The following is a 14,530-nucleotide window of genomic DNA, read 5'->3' as shown; positions in this document are numbered from 1 at the left end:
GACCCCTTCATGATAGATAGACACACAGGACCACATGAGAGAGAGAGAGAGAGAGAGAGAGAGAGAGAGAGAGAGAGAGAGAGAGAGATGATTAACACTTCTTGAGAGAGAGACAGACAGACTAGACTGACTAGATAGATAGATGGATCAGTGGAGATACCTGCACAGACAGGGTCCCAGCATAAACTCTTAAAGGGGCACAAGGTAGGATGCCGTCATTTGTGCGGTGCCCGTGGCATGCCTGTCTCAAAATCTACACCGTAATGAAAAAAATGTTATTCAAATTAACTTGCTGTGAAACGTTTTTCTCACCACAGAATGCCAGCAGTTGATACAAATCTGAATACGGTTTGTTGATTCAAATGAAAAGTGTTTCCCACACGACACTCGTTCGGACTCGCATAAGCATCGGCTGACTCGGGACCGTGACTAATTTAACTTTTAATCCTACCTGGAGCCCCTTTAAGGCATGGCCCCTATTAAAAAAATGGGTCTTACCGGAATGCCAATGATCAAGTTTTGTTACTTCAGGCACTGTGTTGTGCCATAGTAGTGTAGTACAATGATATTAAAAGTCTTTTCAGTCACTATTACAGGGTTCCACTGGTGAAACTGTGCACATTATGAGGATGCATCTAAGAATAGTGCTATGAAATTATGCAGTGAGGGGTTTTTTTTTACACACAAGATGTTATTGTTTTTGATACATTTAAATAGATGTAGACTCCCTCTGACATTTTATGAATGAATAATTCCTGATTTTATTTCTGCTAGTCCTTTGGGTCCCTTCAGAACCCTATTTTAGGAGGTTCGCCTCAAAAGGCTATTCATGTACCAAAAATTCCATTAATGTTGACAACTTTCTTTCCCAACAAACTTGCTGGGGGAAAAAAAAAGATAAGTCAGACCGCGAGACAGGGATGGTTGAACCGTACACATTGCAATTCAGCGCCTAATGCCCATAATGGGAGAAAATGTAGCCCGTTTGGTGGATCTAAACTCTGCAAAAGTGTTTTTGGGACGGAGCCTGCTGCCGTCAGCATTTCAGACTGCACACTCGTTATACACGATGTGCTTCCCTGTCTCTGGACTGCCAAGAAGCATTTGCAGTGAATATGTCTCGCTTTAGGTTGGTCAGTTTAGAGGAGAAACTATCCCATTTCTAACATGCAGGTGTATTGTTCACTCTCTCCTATCCCCAAAGTTAGTGTTGCCTTGTAAGATGACTGCTGATGTTGCATAACTTTTGGGATGGTATTTGGGAGTATTTTGGGAAGATATTTGACAGTATAGTATGTTAAGAGGTTTCAATCAATAGGTAAACAAACTCATGTCCCCATTCGCTGGCCAGGATGTTGGAAAGGGCTGGAAAAAAGACACATGTTCGTGTACTGACATGTGAACGCTAGGCTGAGCAATACTGCTTGTTAAAATTGGACGGAATTACCATTTAATCATTCATTAACATGCTCTCATGTGATAATATTCATTACATCGTGTTGTACGATTATTATCATGAGTTAGATGTGTTGCCCATGACAGATGTAGGCATCTGCAGGACTTTCTTAGTTCCAGAAAACCTGGATCCCCATGGGCAGTGAGTCTGTGTATGAAATAGCGCGCTGTGCAGCACCCCCATACAAGCATACAAGTGGTTACATACATTTTCACATTACATTACATTACACTGACTCTAGCTGATGCTTTTATCCAACGTGACGTTAAGTTATTAGGGTATCGGATTCAGTCCACTCCCTGTAGCAATGTGGGGTTACTAGGTGTATTGTGCAAGTGCACTTTAGCCATGGGTGAAGGTGTAGGGCGAGGAGAGGCAAGGGGGGGATTCGAACCTGTAACCATCTGATCTTAAGACCACATCCCTAACAATTAGGCCATAGCCACCCAAGTTAACGTGCAACTGAAATCTTGCACAACAGAGCACACACAACCTCCTAATATCTTGGGAAAGCACAAGGTAATGACTCATTAGTATACAAGAAATGAGTAATTCAGTGGTAGCAGGATTAAGGAGATCTTGGAGATAGGCAATGACCCCTTACTCTTACAATGGCTATTAGGTTTGTTTTTTAAGTCTGTAGGTAAAAGGTTTTCAACGATTACACCGTGCATTCAGTAGCAAAGGTTGTCTGGTTGCACTGGGGGAATTGTTGTATAAAAGGTGTGTGTGTGTGTGTGTGTGTGTGTGTGTGTGTGTGTGTGTGTGTGTGTGTGTGTGTGTGTGTGTGTGTGTGTGTGTGTGTGTGTGTGTGTGTGTGTGTGTGTGCGGGCGCGTGTGTGTGTGTGTGTGTGTGTCTGCGTGTGCATGTGTGTGTGTGTGTGTGTTTGTGTGTGTGTGTGAATTGATGTCCGGCTTGAGAGGATGTGTCGCGGAGCCATAAGCGTGCTTTTAGCCGTGGCCTTTTAGCGCTAACACGGTCCCCGCGGCTCTCCACACATTATTCATGCCCCAGTGCACTCCGTCCTTTGAAGATCAGGCCAGACAGCTCTCTTTCTCTCTTGCTCTCTCTCTCTGTTACTCTCTCTCTCTCTCTCTCTCTCTCTCTCTCTCTCTCTCTCTCTCTCTCACGCACTCTCTCTATCTCTCATTCTCTCTCTCTCTCTTACTCTCTCTCTGTCCGTCTCTCTCTCTCTCTCTCTTAATCTTTCTCTACCTCCATCTCTCTCTCTCTCTCTCTCTCTCTCTCTCTCTCTCTCTCTCTCTCTCTGTCTCTCTCTCTCTCTCTCTGGTGTCCTTTGAAGGGGATGAGAGGTGGGAATCTGCCAAGTGGAGGGGGCTTAACTTGCCTCCCCTGACTCGCCTGCACATGAACCAGAAAAGGTGCTGCCTCACTACCATCCTACACAGAGAGCTTTCATGTTAAGCGTGTGTGTGTGTGTGTGTGTGTGTGTGTGTGTGTGTGTGTGTGTGTGTGTGTATGGGCATTAATGCATGTGGCCGTACCGTGTGTGTGTGTGAGAGTGTGTGTGCATGTGTGTGTGTGTGTGTGTGTGTGTGTGTGTGTGTGTGTGTGTGTGTGTGTGTGTGTGTGTGTGTGTCGGGGGAGGGGGGTGGTTAAAGAGAGAGAGAGAAAGAGAGCGAGAGTCAGAGATTTCGTGAATGAGAGACATTGTTTGTTGTTATGTGCTCTCCCAGATGTCACAGGGGAGCAAATATTTATCCCGTTGGATTAAAGGCATCAGCAGCTGATTTTGTGCTCTACTTGCAAATTTGACCATTGATCAATATTGTCTTTTGCCTTGTATTAGTCTTTCTCAAAGAGCTACAACGTGGGATACTTCAGTTTCTTGATTAGGGTAGAACCGTATACAGAGCAGGTCACACTTTAGGTTGCTCTCTTATCAAAGACAGTCTTAGACAGGACAGGGATGCAGTAACCTGTCTAATCAATCAGAATCAGTGTTATTGGCCAAGTATGCTGCACATAAGGAATATGACTTGTGACAACTGTGACAACTGTTAGGCTGATGTGATTATGCGCGCATGTGTGTGTATGTGTGTGTGTGTGTGTGTGTGTGTGTGTGTGTGTGTGTGTGTGTGTGTGTGTGTGTGTGTGTGTGTGTGTGTGTGTGTGTGTGTGTGTGTGTTTGTGTGTGTGTGGCCGTGTCCGCAGCAGAGCTTTCCTGCATTAGCACATTGTGCTGTGCAATTTGTTAGTGGTGCATGAGACATCCTAAAATAGGTGTGTATGGGTTACACAGGAGCAATGGGACACCCACCAACTGGGGAGAGTGAAATGAAATGGATTGGAAGGGAAGTGTGTTCTTGCAAAGTGCTCTTCATAATACATGTTTGAATGCACAAAGAGACATGCTTGATATCTTGATGGATATACATATAAGTATATAAGTAACTAAATATACTGTGTATTAAAGAGTTATACTATTCAGCTCTTTAAGTATGAATCAGCATTGCCAAATATTATTTAGCAGTGCTAATTCTAAATATTATTTGGCAACTGTTCGGTATTTATTTTCAGGGTCACCGTAGGAACATGGGGGAGGGTCATGCCATTTTTTTGTTGAGGGGTGGGTCAACATTCTTTTTTTAACTAAAGGGGAGGATCATTCAAAAATGTTTGGCCCATTTCTTTTTAAAAAGTATCAAAAAAATGTTCGTGGAGGAGGGTCATGTATTTTTTTGATGGTGACGTGGGAGGGTCTTCAAAGTTTTGAAGTTCGCTAGGGGAGGGTCTTCAGAGTTTTGAAGTTCGCTAGGGGAGGGTCTTCAAAGTTTTGAAGTTCGCTAGGGGAGGGTCTTCAAAGTTTTGAAGTTCGCTAGGGGAGGGTCATGCCAAATTTGACAACCAAGGGTGAAAATATTCTGAAGTCCCCGGAAATAAATAGCGAACAGTCCCTTAGCGGTGTCAGTTAAGTGTTGAATTTTGAATCATTTTCCTTGAACGAGCAGACATTTGTTGATAAAACAGGCACATGTTTCTGGATATCTTGTCTCCCATGTATTGACAAATCACATTTGACACAACAGCGGCACAGAAACAAACTACCTACGCATAGACTTCCTTGGCAGACACAGTGCATAGCAACAGCTGATAAAACAAACCTATAGACTCTAGCACTCAGGAGAGCCACAGAAAAAAAACATGCACATACCTTGTACAATACACACACACACACACACACACACACACACACACACACACACACACACACACACACACACACACACACACACACACACACACACACACTCAAACAAACAAACAAACAAACACACACAGATACACACACACACACACACACACACACACACACACACACACACACACACACACACACACACACACACACACACACACAGCCAGTGTGTTGCCGCATTGGGCCAAACCCTAGGCATTGCTGCAGTATTGTGCAGTAGCATCTCCTCTTCCTACCCCTGCAAACCACCCGAATGCATATCCCAATGTGTTGGTGTCATCAGAGCAGGTTAAGAGAGTAGTGTAAAAGAATCTGTGTGTGTGTGTGTGTGTGTGTGTGTGTGTGTGTGTGTGTGTGTGTGTGTGTGTGTGTGTGTGTGTGTGTGTGTGTGTGTGTGTGTGTGTGTGTGTGTGTGTGTGTGTGTGTGTGTGTCAGTCAGTCAGTCTGTCTGTCTGTCTATTTTTCTCTATCTCTCTCTCTCTCTCTCTGTGTGTGTGTGTGTGTGTGTGTGTGTGTGTGTGTGTGTGTGTGTGTGTGTGTGTGTGTGTGTGTGTGTGTGTGTGTGTGTGTGTGTGCGTGTGCGCGTGTGCATGTTCGTGCGAGTTTGTATCTTCCCTCTGTACTGCATATGTATGTGTGTGAGTGTGTGCTCTCCTCCCTCAGTGCCCTAGGAGCTCAGGTTTTTCTCTCAGGTCGTGTGTTAAAGCCAGAGCGCACCACACACACACACACACACACACACACACACACACACACACACACACACACACACACACACACACACACACACACACACACACACACACACACACACACACACACAGACACACACACACCTCGCTGGTCAGCTCAGAGGCATGTTCCAGATCTGAGTGTAAGTAGGTTGCAGCCAGCAGTAACCCACCCCATTTATCTCCTTAGTAGGCCTGATCACACAAGCAGAGAGAGAGAGAGAGAGAGAGAGAGAGAGAGAGAGAGAGAGAGAGAGAGAGACAGAATGTAGAGAGACAGAATGGGAATGAAGTTGAGACAGAATGAAGGCTGCAGGTTTACTTGGTTTACTTGGCCAGCGGTAGCGCTGTTGTCTGGCTACCTATGGGATCATTCTACAGAAGTCCGTCTGAAGGCCACAGCTTACTAGCCTGACTCTCGCCAGACCTTTGTCAACCCACACGAGGGTCTGGAGAACCTTCGGATTCGTCCTGCTCCTGAACTGACATGCAGCCGAAACAATCTAGGATTGCACGACGTGATGTAGTCAAAATTAAAATATAGTGGAGAAGGGAAAAATAAGTGCAACGCAACAGTAGTTTCAGACAACAATGGCTGCTTGTTCGACATTGATTCTGTAATTTCAAATGTATTTTCAAATCTGTGAGTGCAGTTAAAGCTGCACGTTAAGCAGCAAGTTAAGATGTTTTGATAAAATCACGCCTTTGCAGATCTGCGCATGTAGCGTAGCTCCCGATGAATGTTCGGGGAGAAAGACGGAACCCTTTCATCTCACACACAATTTCCAACAACATTCCAACACACCGCTCAGCACATTGCATTACGACACACTGCAACATTCCGACACACTACTAGTACCAACATTCAGTTTCATTGTTTTCTATGCAGTCTAGCACATCAGCACTGGTATGTGTTGACGTTGACTGTTGATTCTGATTTAGCTCCAGTTTTTGGTCGGACCTGCTCATTAAAATGTTTGGTTGTATCCACCTGCCGCCACGCTGGTGCGCTGCCTAATTTGCACTGCCAATGTGCCGAGGATAACCGAAATGGGCTGATCCGACATAGCTCTGGGTAGGATCAGATGAGTCAGGCTGGTAAAGTTGGTAAAGTTCATTTTTGATGACATGTTAGTTATGAGTTGTCAGAGCATATTTCTTTTCCATTTGAACTGTGAACCAGTTGTACCGATATTATCAGGTCTGCAAAAGCTCAAAAACATGATTCATGAGTAGTAGGGCTGTAACGACATTGTATCGAACCGAGAAATCGTGATACACAGAGTCACGATACTGTAGTCAAGTCAAGTCAAGTCAAGTAGGTTTTATTGTCAATTTCTTTACATGCACTGGTCATACAAAGAATTTGAAATTACATTTCTTGCTTTCCCATACAGACATAGACTAATTAAGGTAAGGACATAGACAGTATAGACATAGACAGTACTTATACATGGACTTAAGACAGTATGGACATAGACAGTGCTCATACAGACATTTAAAGTGCAAGACTGGACAACAGAAGACTTGTAGAGGACATACATTAAGAGGTATTTGTTGTGTTTTTGTGCTTTTCCTAAAAAAAAGTCCTTTATAGCGTTCTGACATGGTAATAGTAGCATTTTGAAGAAAATAAATATAAAAAGGTCTGTCAAGTACACCAGCAGCAGTGTGTGTGTGTTGTGTGTGTGTGTGTGTGTGTGTGTGTGTGTGTGTGTGTGTGTGTGTGTGTGTGTGTGTGTGTGTGTGTGTGTGTATGTGTTTAGTGCAGGTAGAAGGTGCGGTGTGCGTCTTGTGTGTGTGTGTTCGTGTGTCTGTGTGTGTGTGTGTGTGTGTGTGTTGTGTGTGTGTGTGTGTGTGTGTGTGTGTGTGTGTGTCAGTGTGTGTATGTTGGGTTTAGTGCAGAAAGTGCAGTGTGCTTGTGTGTGTGTGTGTGTGTGTGTGTGTGTGTGTGTGTGTGTGTGTGTGTGTGTGTGTGTGTGTGCATGTTTTGAGTTAGTGCAGGTTGAAAGTTCAGTCACAAGTATAGTAGTGCAGGTGGAATGTTCAGTCGCAGATATGGTGGTGGGGGATGGGGGGGGGGGTTGTCAGTGGCCTTGCTGGCTAGAGGCTGACAGGGGGGGGGGAGGGGGTTGTCAGTGGCCTTGCTGGCTAGAGGCTGACAGTGGAGGGAGAGTGGGTTGAGTGTTCAGCATCTTGATCGCTTGGTGCATTGTGCTGCTCGCCAGCCGGGTGGTACGGGAACGGAGGCGCCTGTACCTCTTTCCAGAGGGCAGGAGGCTGAACAGTTTGTGTGCAGGGTGGCTTGTGTCTTTGATGATCATCAGTGCTTTCCGGGTGAGGCGTGTGGTGTAAATGTCCTGCAGGGAGGGGAGTGGTACTCCAATGATCTTCTTCGCTGTGTTCACAACACGCTGGAGTGTCTTCCTGTTTTTCTCCGTGCAGCTTCCTCCCCACACTGTGATGCAGTTGGACACGACGCTCTCTATGGTTCCTCTGTAGAATGTTGTCATGATGGAGGGTGTAGCACTTGCCTTCTTTAGTTTGCGCAGGAAGTAGAGACGCTGATGGGCCTTCTTCGCCAGTGATGTAGTGTTGGTGGTCCAAGAGAGGTCGTCGCTGATGTGCACTCCAAGGAACTTGGTGCTGCTCACTCTCTCCACAGCATCGCCGTCGATGGTCAGTGGTGGCAGTTGTTTTTGGACCCTTTGGAAGTTGACAACAATCTCCTTGGTCTTGTTGACATTCAGCAGGAGGTTGTTGTCTTTGCACCATCTGGCCAGCAGGTCTACTTCTTCTCTGTAGTGAGTCTCATCGCCCTTGGTGATGAGGCCCACCAGTGTTGTATCATCCGCAAACTTCACTAGATGGTTAGTGCTGTGGGTCGTTGTGCAGTCGTGTGTCAGCAGCGTGAACAGCAGGGGGCTGAGAACACAGCCTTGCGGAGCCCCCGTGCTCAGGGTCAGGGTGCTCGAGGTGTTGTTCCCTACCCGTACTGCTTGTGGTCTTTGCATCAGGAAGTCCAGCAGCCAGTTGCAGAGGGAGGTGCTGAAACCTAGTTTGTCCAGTTTTCTGATGAGTTGTTGTGGTATTATGGTATTGAATGCTGAACTGAAGTCAATGAACAGCATTCTCACATATGAGTCTTTATTGTCCAAGTGGGTGAGGGCTGGATGGAGGGCAGAGCAAATTGCATCCTCCGTGGATCGCTTGGCTCGGTATGCGAACTGGTAGGGGTCTAGGGTGGGGGGTAGGGTGGCTTTGATGTGTGACAGGACTAGCCGTTCGAAGCACTTCATGATTATGGGCGTCAGTGCTACAGGACGGTAGTCATTGAAGCATGATGGTGATGATTTCTTCGGCACAGGTATGATGGTAGCAGCTTTGAAAAGTGATGGGATGACTGCTTGCTCCAGAGAGATGTTAAAGATGTCTGTGAAGACATCCTTCAGCTCTTCTGCACAATCCTTCAACACTCGGCCTGGTATGTTGTCTGGGCCAGCTGCTTTGCGTGGGTTGATGGTGGCCAGTGTCCTCTTAACACTGGCAGAGGACAGGTAAAGGGGTTGATCATGGGGGGGAGGGGGAGTTTTCTGTGGGTGAGTGTCATTTTGTGCTTCAAAGCGGGCAAAGAAACTATTCAGATCGTTTAGCAGAGAGGTGTTGTTGTCACAGCTTCGTGGTGCAGGCTTATAGTCCGTGATGGCCTGTATGCCCTGCCACAGGCTCTGTGCATCTCTGCTGTCTTTGAAGTGTGTTGTTATTTTGTCTGAGTATTCCTTTTTTGCTTTCCTGATGCCCTGGGACAGGTTAGCCCTTGCTGTCTTTAGGCCAGCTACGTCTCCTGCTCTGAAGGCTTTGTCTCTGGCCCTCAGCAGTCGGTGAACGTCTCCTGTGAACCATGGCTTCTGGTTGGCCCTGGTAGTGATGTGTTTTATTTCTGTAACATCATCGATGCATTTTGTGATGTAGGAGGTCACGGTGTCTGTGTACTCCTCAATGTCAATGTGATTGCTGTGGGTGGCAGTTGTTTTGAAAATGTCCCAGTCTGTGGTTTCAAAGCAGTCCTGAAGTCGTGAGATGGCTCCCTCAGGCCATTTTCTCACCTCCTTCAGAACTGGTTTGGTGAGTTTTGCCTTTTGTCTGTAAGCTGGCAGTAGCAGAATTGTCGTGTGGTCTGATGATCCAATGTGGGGGATGGGCTTTGCCTTGTATGCTCTCTTCTGATTTGTGTAAACGAGGTCCAGGGTGTTTTGTCCTCTTGTTGGGAAGTTGACATGTTGATGAAATTTTGGAAGTACTGTTTTGAGATTTCCGTGGTTGAAATCTCCTAGTACCACTGTGAAGGCATCTGGGTGTGCATCTTGTTGTTCACTGATGCCCCGATGCAGCTCGTTCAGTGCCTCGCTTTTGACGCCATTGTTGTTGCTGGGTGGGAGGTAGACGGCGACTAATAGGATAGCGGAGATTTCTCTGGGTAGATAGAAGGGTCGGCACTTGATAATCATGAACTCCACTCGTGGAGAGCAGTGCCTCTGTACTACCGTAGCATTATTGCACCAAGCATCATGTGTGTAGACACATATTCCTCCTCCTCGTTTTTTCTCTGCAAGGGCTCTGTCCGCTCGGTGGCACGTTAGTTGTTCCAGATGTAAAGCCGAATCGGGTATGCCGTCGTTCAGCCATGATTCGGTGAACACCGTAACGCAGCAGTTCCTCACGGTTTTGTTCGCTGATCTTAGTAGCCGTATGTCATCCATCTTATTGTCCAGAGATCTGACGTTTGCCAAGAGAATTGATGGTATTGCTGGACGAGTTGGGTTGGCTGCAAGCCGTGTCTCGACGCCACCTCGTTTGCCCCTTTTCCTAATTCTTCGGCGTCGGCATAGCAAGGCAGACGGGTCCGATGTAGTCCTATGCCGCCGGAGAATTCCTAGTTCTTCCAGGGTCTTCATTGGTACATCCAATACATTGCTTAAGTTGTCCATTCTTATCTGCAACAGCTGTTGCCGACTGTACGTGCGTTCCGACATATTTTCCGACGATAGACATTCCGAAAGACACATTTTAACACAAATAAACACTGAAAGTTGGGAAAGCAAGGGGCTGCTGCAACCTACGTGCGCCGCCGCCGGAAGCGGTTTGTATCGTGATACAAAGAGGCAGTATCGTGATACGCAGTTTCAAAGTTTTATTAACCATTAGTCCAGAAAAAAAAACCTTATGATTTGATGTGATAGTGTTTCCAAACTTCAGTGGAGATACATTTTAGAAATTGTGGGGTGTATCGAACCGTAGGTCAAAAATCGTGATACGAACCGAATCGTGAGTTGAGTGTATCGTTACAGCCCTAATGAGTAGTGGTTAAGCAATTTCAGTCTGGTTTTGGAACACTTCGGTCTGCTCTACTCTGCAGTACTGAACTTGCCCTCTTTTACTTCAAAGGTCCCTGTAGGGTTAACCCTATCGCGCCGGATGCATCATATATGTCTCATCAAATTCAAAGCCCTCTCCACGCTGACACAAAAAAAAATCGATCTGAAAAACATCCTGCGTGTCATTTCCAAACGTCCTGCAGTACACGGAAACCGCCACAAGAGAGCAGCGGTCGACAACAAGTTGACCACAGCTCGGCGAAAAACAGGAAAATGGGGTAGAAGCGGTTTCCCTGACCGACGCTGAGATTTCGTCAAATTGCATAAGGTTTGTGTACAAATTTCCGAAATATAACTCTACATCCTTTAATTTGAACACTTGCTTTGTGCAATTAAGCAAGGAAGAGTTTATATTTTTACACCGTGTTGCAGAGAGATCGTGCTAAAACTGATGAGACATATAAGCACCATCCGGCGGTGGCAGGAAGTCAGCCATCAATGCATTTGCTCCATAGGGAAACTTACAAAGCACACCACGACGATCGTTTAACAAAACACACAAGTTGTTTTACTTCAAGACAAAGATATTGCCTTAAGAAACAGGTTTTACTTGCAATTTTGAAAATGTAATGCAAAATGTTGAAATTATGATCTCGTAAAAAATGCATTGAAGTGAATGGAGAAATGGTCCAATTGTAGTAATGGACCCATATATTCAAATTACACATCAAAAATGAATAATGATCTATATTACACTCATAAATAGGTTGTTGAGCATTCGATCAGCTATGTTTTTACATAGATTTTAAAAAATTACCCAACCAGGCTGTGGGAAATGTAAAATATGGTCCTGCTAAAACAAGGATAGGCTTAAAAAAATGGCAGGATCTCACTAAATATTTAAAGATAATCCTCAAATTAAATTGTCTGACAACTTTTTTAAATTAAAAAAAAGTTGTAAATACATTAAAAGTCATTTTTCAATGGTCATGAAATTGGAATTTTCATTCATTAAAAGCCTGATGCATCATATATGATGCATTAAATATCTCAGCGACCTTAACAAAATTTTGAATTTTTTTTTTACATTTCTTATAAGGGACCAATATTGAAGCAAATTCCAAAAAATTAGAATTTTCTCTCATTGCTTTCATGGTTCAGGTTTCACAGGGTTAATCATATCTCTTCCTCGGGTAAGTTAGTGTAGTGTAGCATGCTGTTTCATCAGATTTAGTTTCACATCAGTTAAACCAGGCTGCTGTTGAACTCGTGTGTGTGTGTGTGTGTGTGTGTGTGTGTGTGTGTGTGTGTGTGTGTGTGTGTGTGTGTGTGCGTTTGTGCGTGCGTGCGTGCGTGCGTGCGTGCGTGCGTGCGTGCATGCGTGCGTGCGTCTGTGCGTGCGTCTGTGCATGTTTGTGTGCATAGTAAAAAAGACTCTTGTTCCCACACTGTCTCCCAACTGCAGGAAGTGCAGAGGCAATGATTAGTTTTCTCCTGAGCACTGCCGGCCCACAGGGACACGTGTTAGGAAGCCTATGGTCTGTGTGTCTGTGTGTGTACTGCAATATGTGTGATATGTTTGTTTGTGTATGCCTTTGTGTCTGTGTGTTTGTGTATTTATGTGTATGCATGTGCCCATGCATGTGTGTGTGTGTGTGTGTGTGTGTGTGTGTGTGTGTGTGTGTGTGTGTGTGTGTGTGTGTGTGTGTATGCCTTTGTGTAAGTGTGTGTGTGTGGGGGGGTGCGTGTGTACGTGTGTGCGTGTATGTCTATTTTTGTATGTGTGCGTATGTATGCATATGTCAGTGTGTGTGTGTGTGTGTGTGTGTGTGTGTGTGTGTGTGTGTGTGTGTGTGTGTTTGTTTGTTTGTGTGTATGTGTGCGCGTGCGTGCGTGCGTGCGTGCGTGCGTGCGCGTGTGCGTGCGTGTGTGTGTGTGTGTGTGTGTGTGTCAGGAAGCCCACACCACATCAAAGCCGCTAAGAGTTTGTTTTGTTGGTTCATTATTTCAGTTTTTTTCTTTAACCTCAGCTCTCTGATCAATTACGTAGCTCTGTTGTGTTTTGTAGTGTAAATTGCCTGGAGGATGTTAGGTTAACTCCTAGCCCCCTTTACAATAACACACAGTTCCTTCATGTGTGAGGTAGAGGTAAAAGAAGAAAAGGAAACACATGCAGTTACGCAAGACATTACAAGGGAGGAGAAAAAAAGCTTGCTCAGTAGCTAATGTATGCTAATGCTAACACTAATGGATTCCATCACATTAGCAAGACTAAAGTCATGATCATATGCATTTTACAGTTCCGCATATAAGCTAATATAATATTTTAGTAATCATGGGCCACTCATTGTGTTGTGTGGTACATTTTGAAACCCATGAGGCTATAAAGGTGTAAGCCAATTCATCAGAAATGGTAACTGTCATCAGCGTTTAATGCTTGCATTTGGTATGAAAATAGCAATATTAACCCATTTCCAATTTCCCCTATGTTTTTAAAGGGACACTGTGTGAGATTTTTAGTTGTTTATTTCCAGAATTCATGCTGCCCATTCACTAATGTTACCTTTTTCATGAATACTTACCATCAGCATCATATTCTAAGTATTCATTATGACTGGAAAAATTGCACTTTTCATACATGAAAAAGGGGATCTTCTCCATCGTCCGCCATTTTGAATTTTCAAAAATAACCATTTTTAGCTGCAAAAATGGCTGTACTTGGACCATACTAGAAAATATTTGTTCATTACTTAGTAAACTTTCATGAAGAGATGAAATTTGGCAATATGCAGCCCAGTTTCAATGAACAGCATAGTTGCAGTACCTTTTTTGACCATTTCCTGCACAGAACTTGTGATGCATATTGTATGCCCAACTTTTTTCTTTTCTTTATCTTTGTTACATTACCTATTTTTACCTATTGTAACAATGGGGCTTATATACATGTATGAGCTTATATTAAGCTTCTTTTGGGGACCCTTTTCTCTATACTACTGTTTTACTTTCTCATGACATGTAATTGAAAGTTATAATAATGGTGTGAAGAGAAATAAATCATTCATTCATTCATTCATTCATTCATTCATTCATTCATTCATTCATTCATTCATTCATTCATTCATTCATTCATTCATTCATTCATTCATTCATTCATTAATCCGTTCATTCATTCATTCATTCATTCATTCATTAATCCGTTCATTCATTCATTCATTCATTCATTCATTCATTCAATCAAACCATCAGATTTTCAAAAGAATGAAAACTAAATCACTTTTATAGCGTTTTGGAAAAAGGGCTTTTCGTGTACTGCATGGTGCTGCGGTCAGCGCTGGCAGTCACACGGGCCTACCCCATGTGCTTTTTGGAAAAGGGAAAGTATAAAAAATAGTGGTGAGAGAGGTAGTATAAATATATATTGGTGTGGTGGTGTGGGCACGCTTGGGTAAGCAGGTATGCCCACTGCCATCTGCCCCAGAGGGTACAGCAGGAAGACAAGGAGGAGGGGGGGGGGGAGGCCTGCACTACCCTGCCCTGCCCTGCACTAGCCTGGCAATACAGTACTATCTGGACAAGCTTCACTGCCTTGGTGACGTGTGTGTGTGTGTGTGTGTGTGTGTGTGTGTGTGTGTGTGTGTGTGTGTGTGTGTGTGTGTGTGTGTGTGTGTGTGTGTGTGTGTGTGTGTGTGTGTGTGTGTGTGTGTGTGTGTGTGTGTGTGTGTGTGTGTGTGCAGGGAAGCTGACAAG

General features: G+C 44.6%; 1 protein-coding gene across 1 annotated transcript in view; it reads left to right on the top strand.

Moving 5' to 3' along the window:
- Window positions 1-14,530, top strand: part of LOC134435204 (ryanodine receptor 3-like) — a 414,716-nt gene that overhangs the window by 55,977 nt on the left and 344,209 nt on the right. The window lies entirely within an intron of this gene.

The sequence above is a fragment of the Engraulis encrasicolus genome, chromosome 19 (assembly GCF_034702125.1).
Source record: "Engraulis encrasicolus isolate BLACKSEA-1 chromosome 19, IST_EnEncr_1.0, whole genome shotgun sequence".
In the NCBI taxonomy this organism is placed as follows: domain Eukaryota; kingdom Metazoa; phylum Chordata; class Actinopteri; order Clupeiformes; family Engraulidae; genus Engraulis; species Engraulis encrasicolus.
Note: the sequence above shows the minus strand (reverse complement) of the source record. Positions and strands in the feature narration are given on the sequence as shown.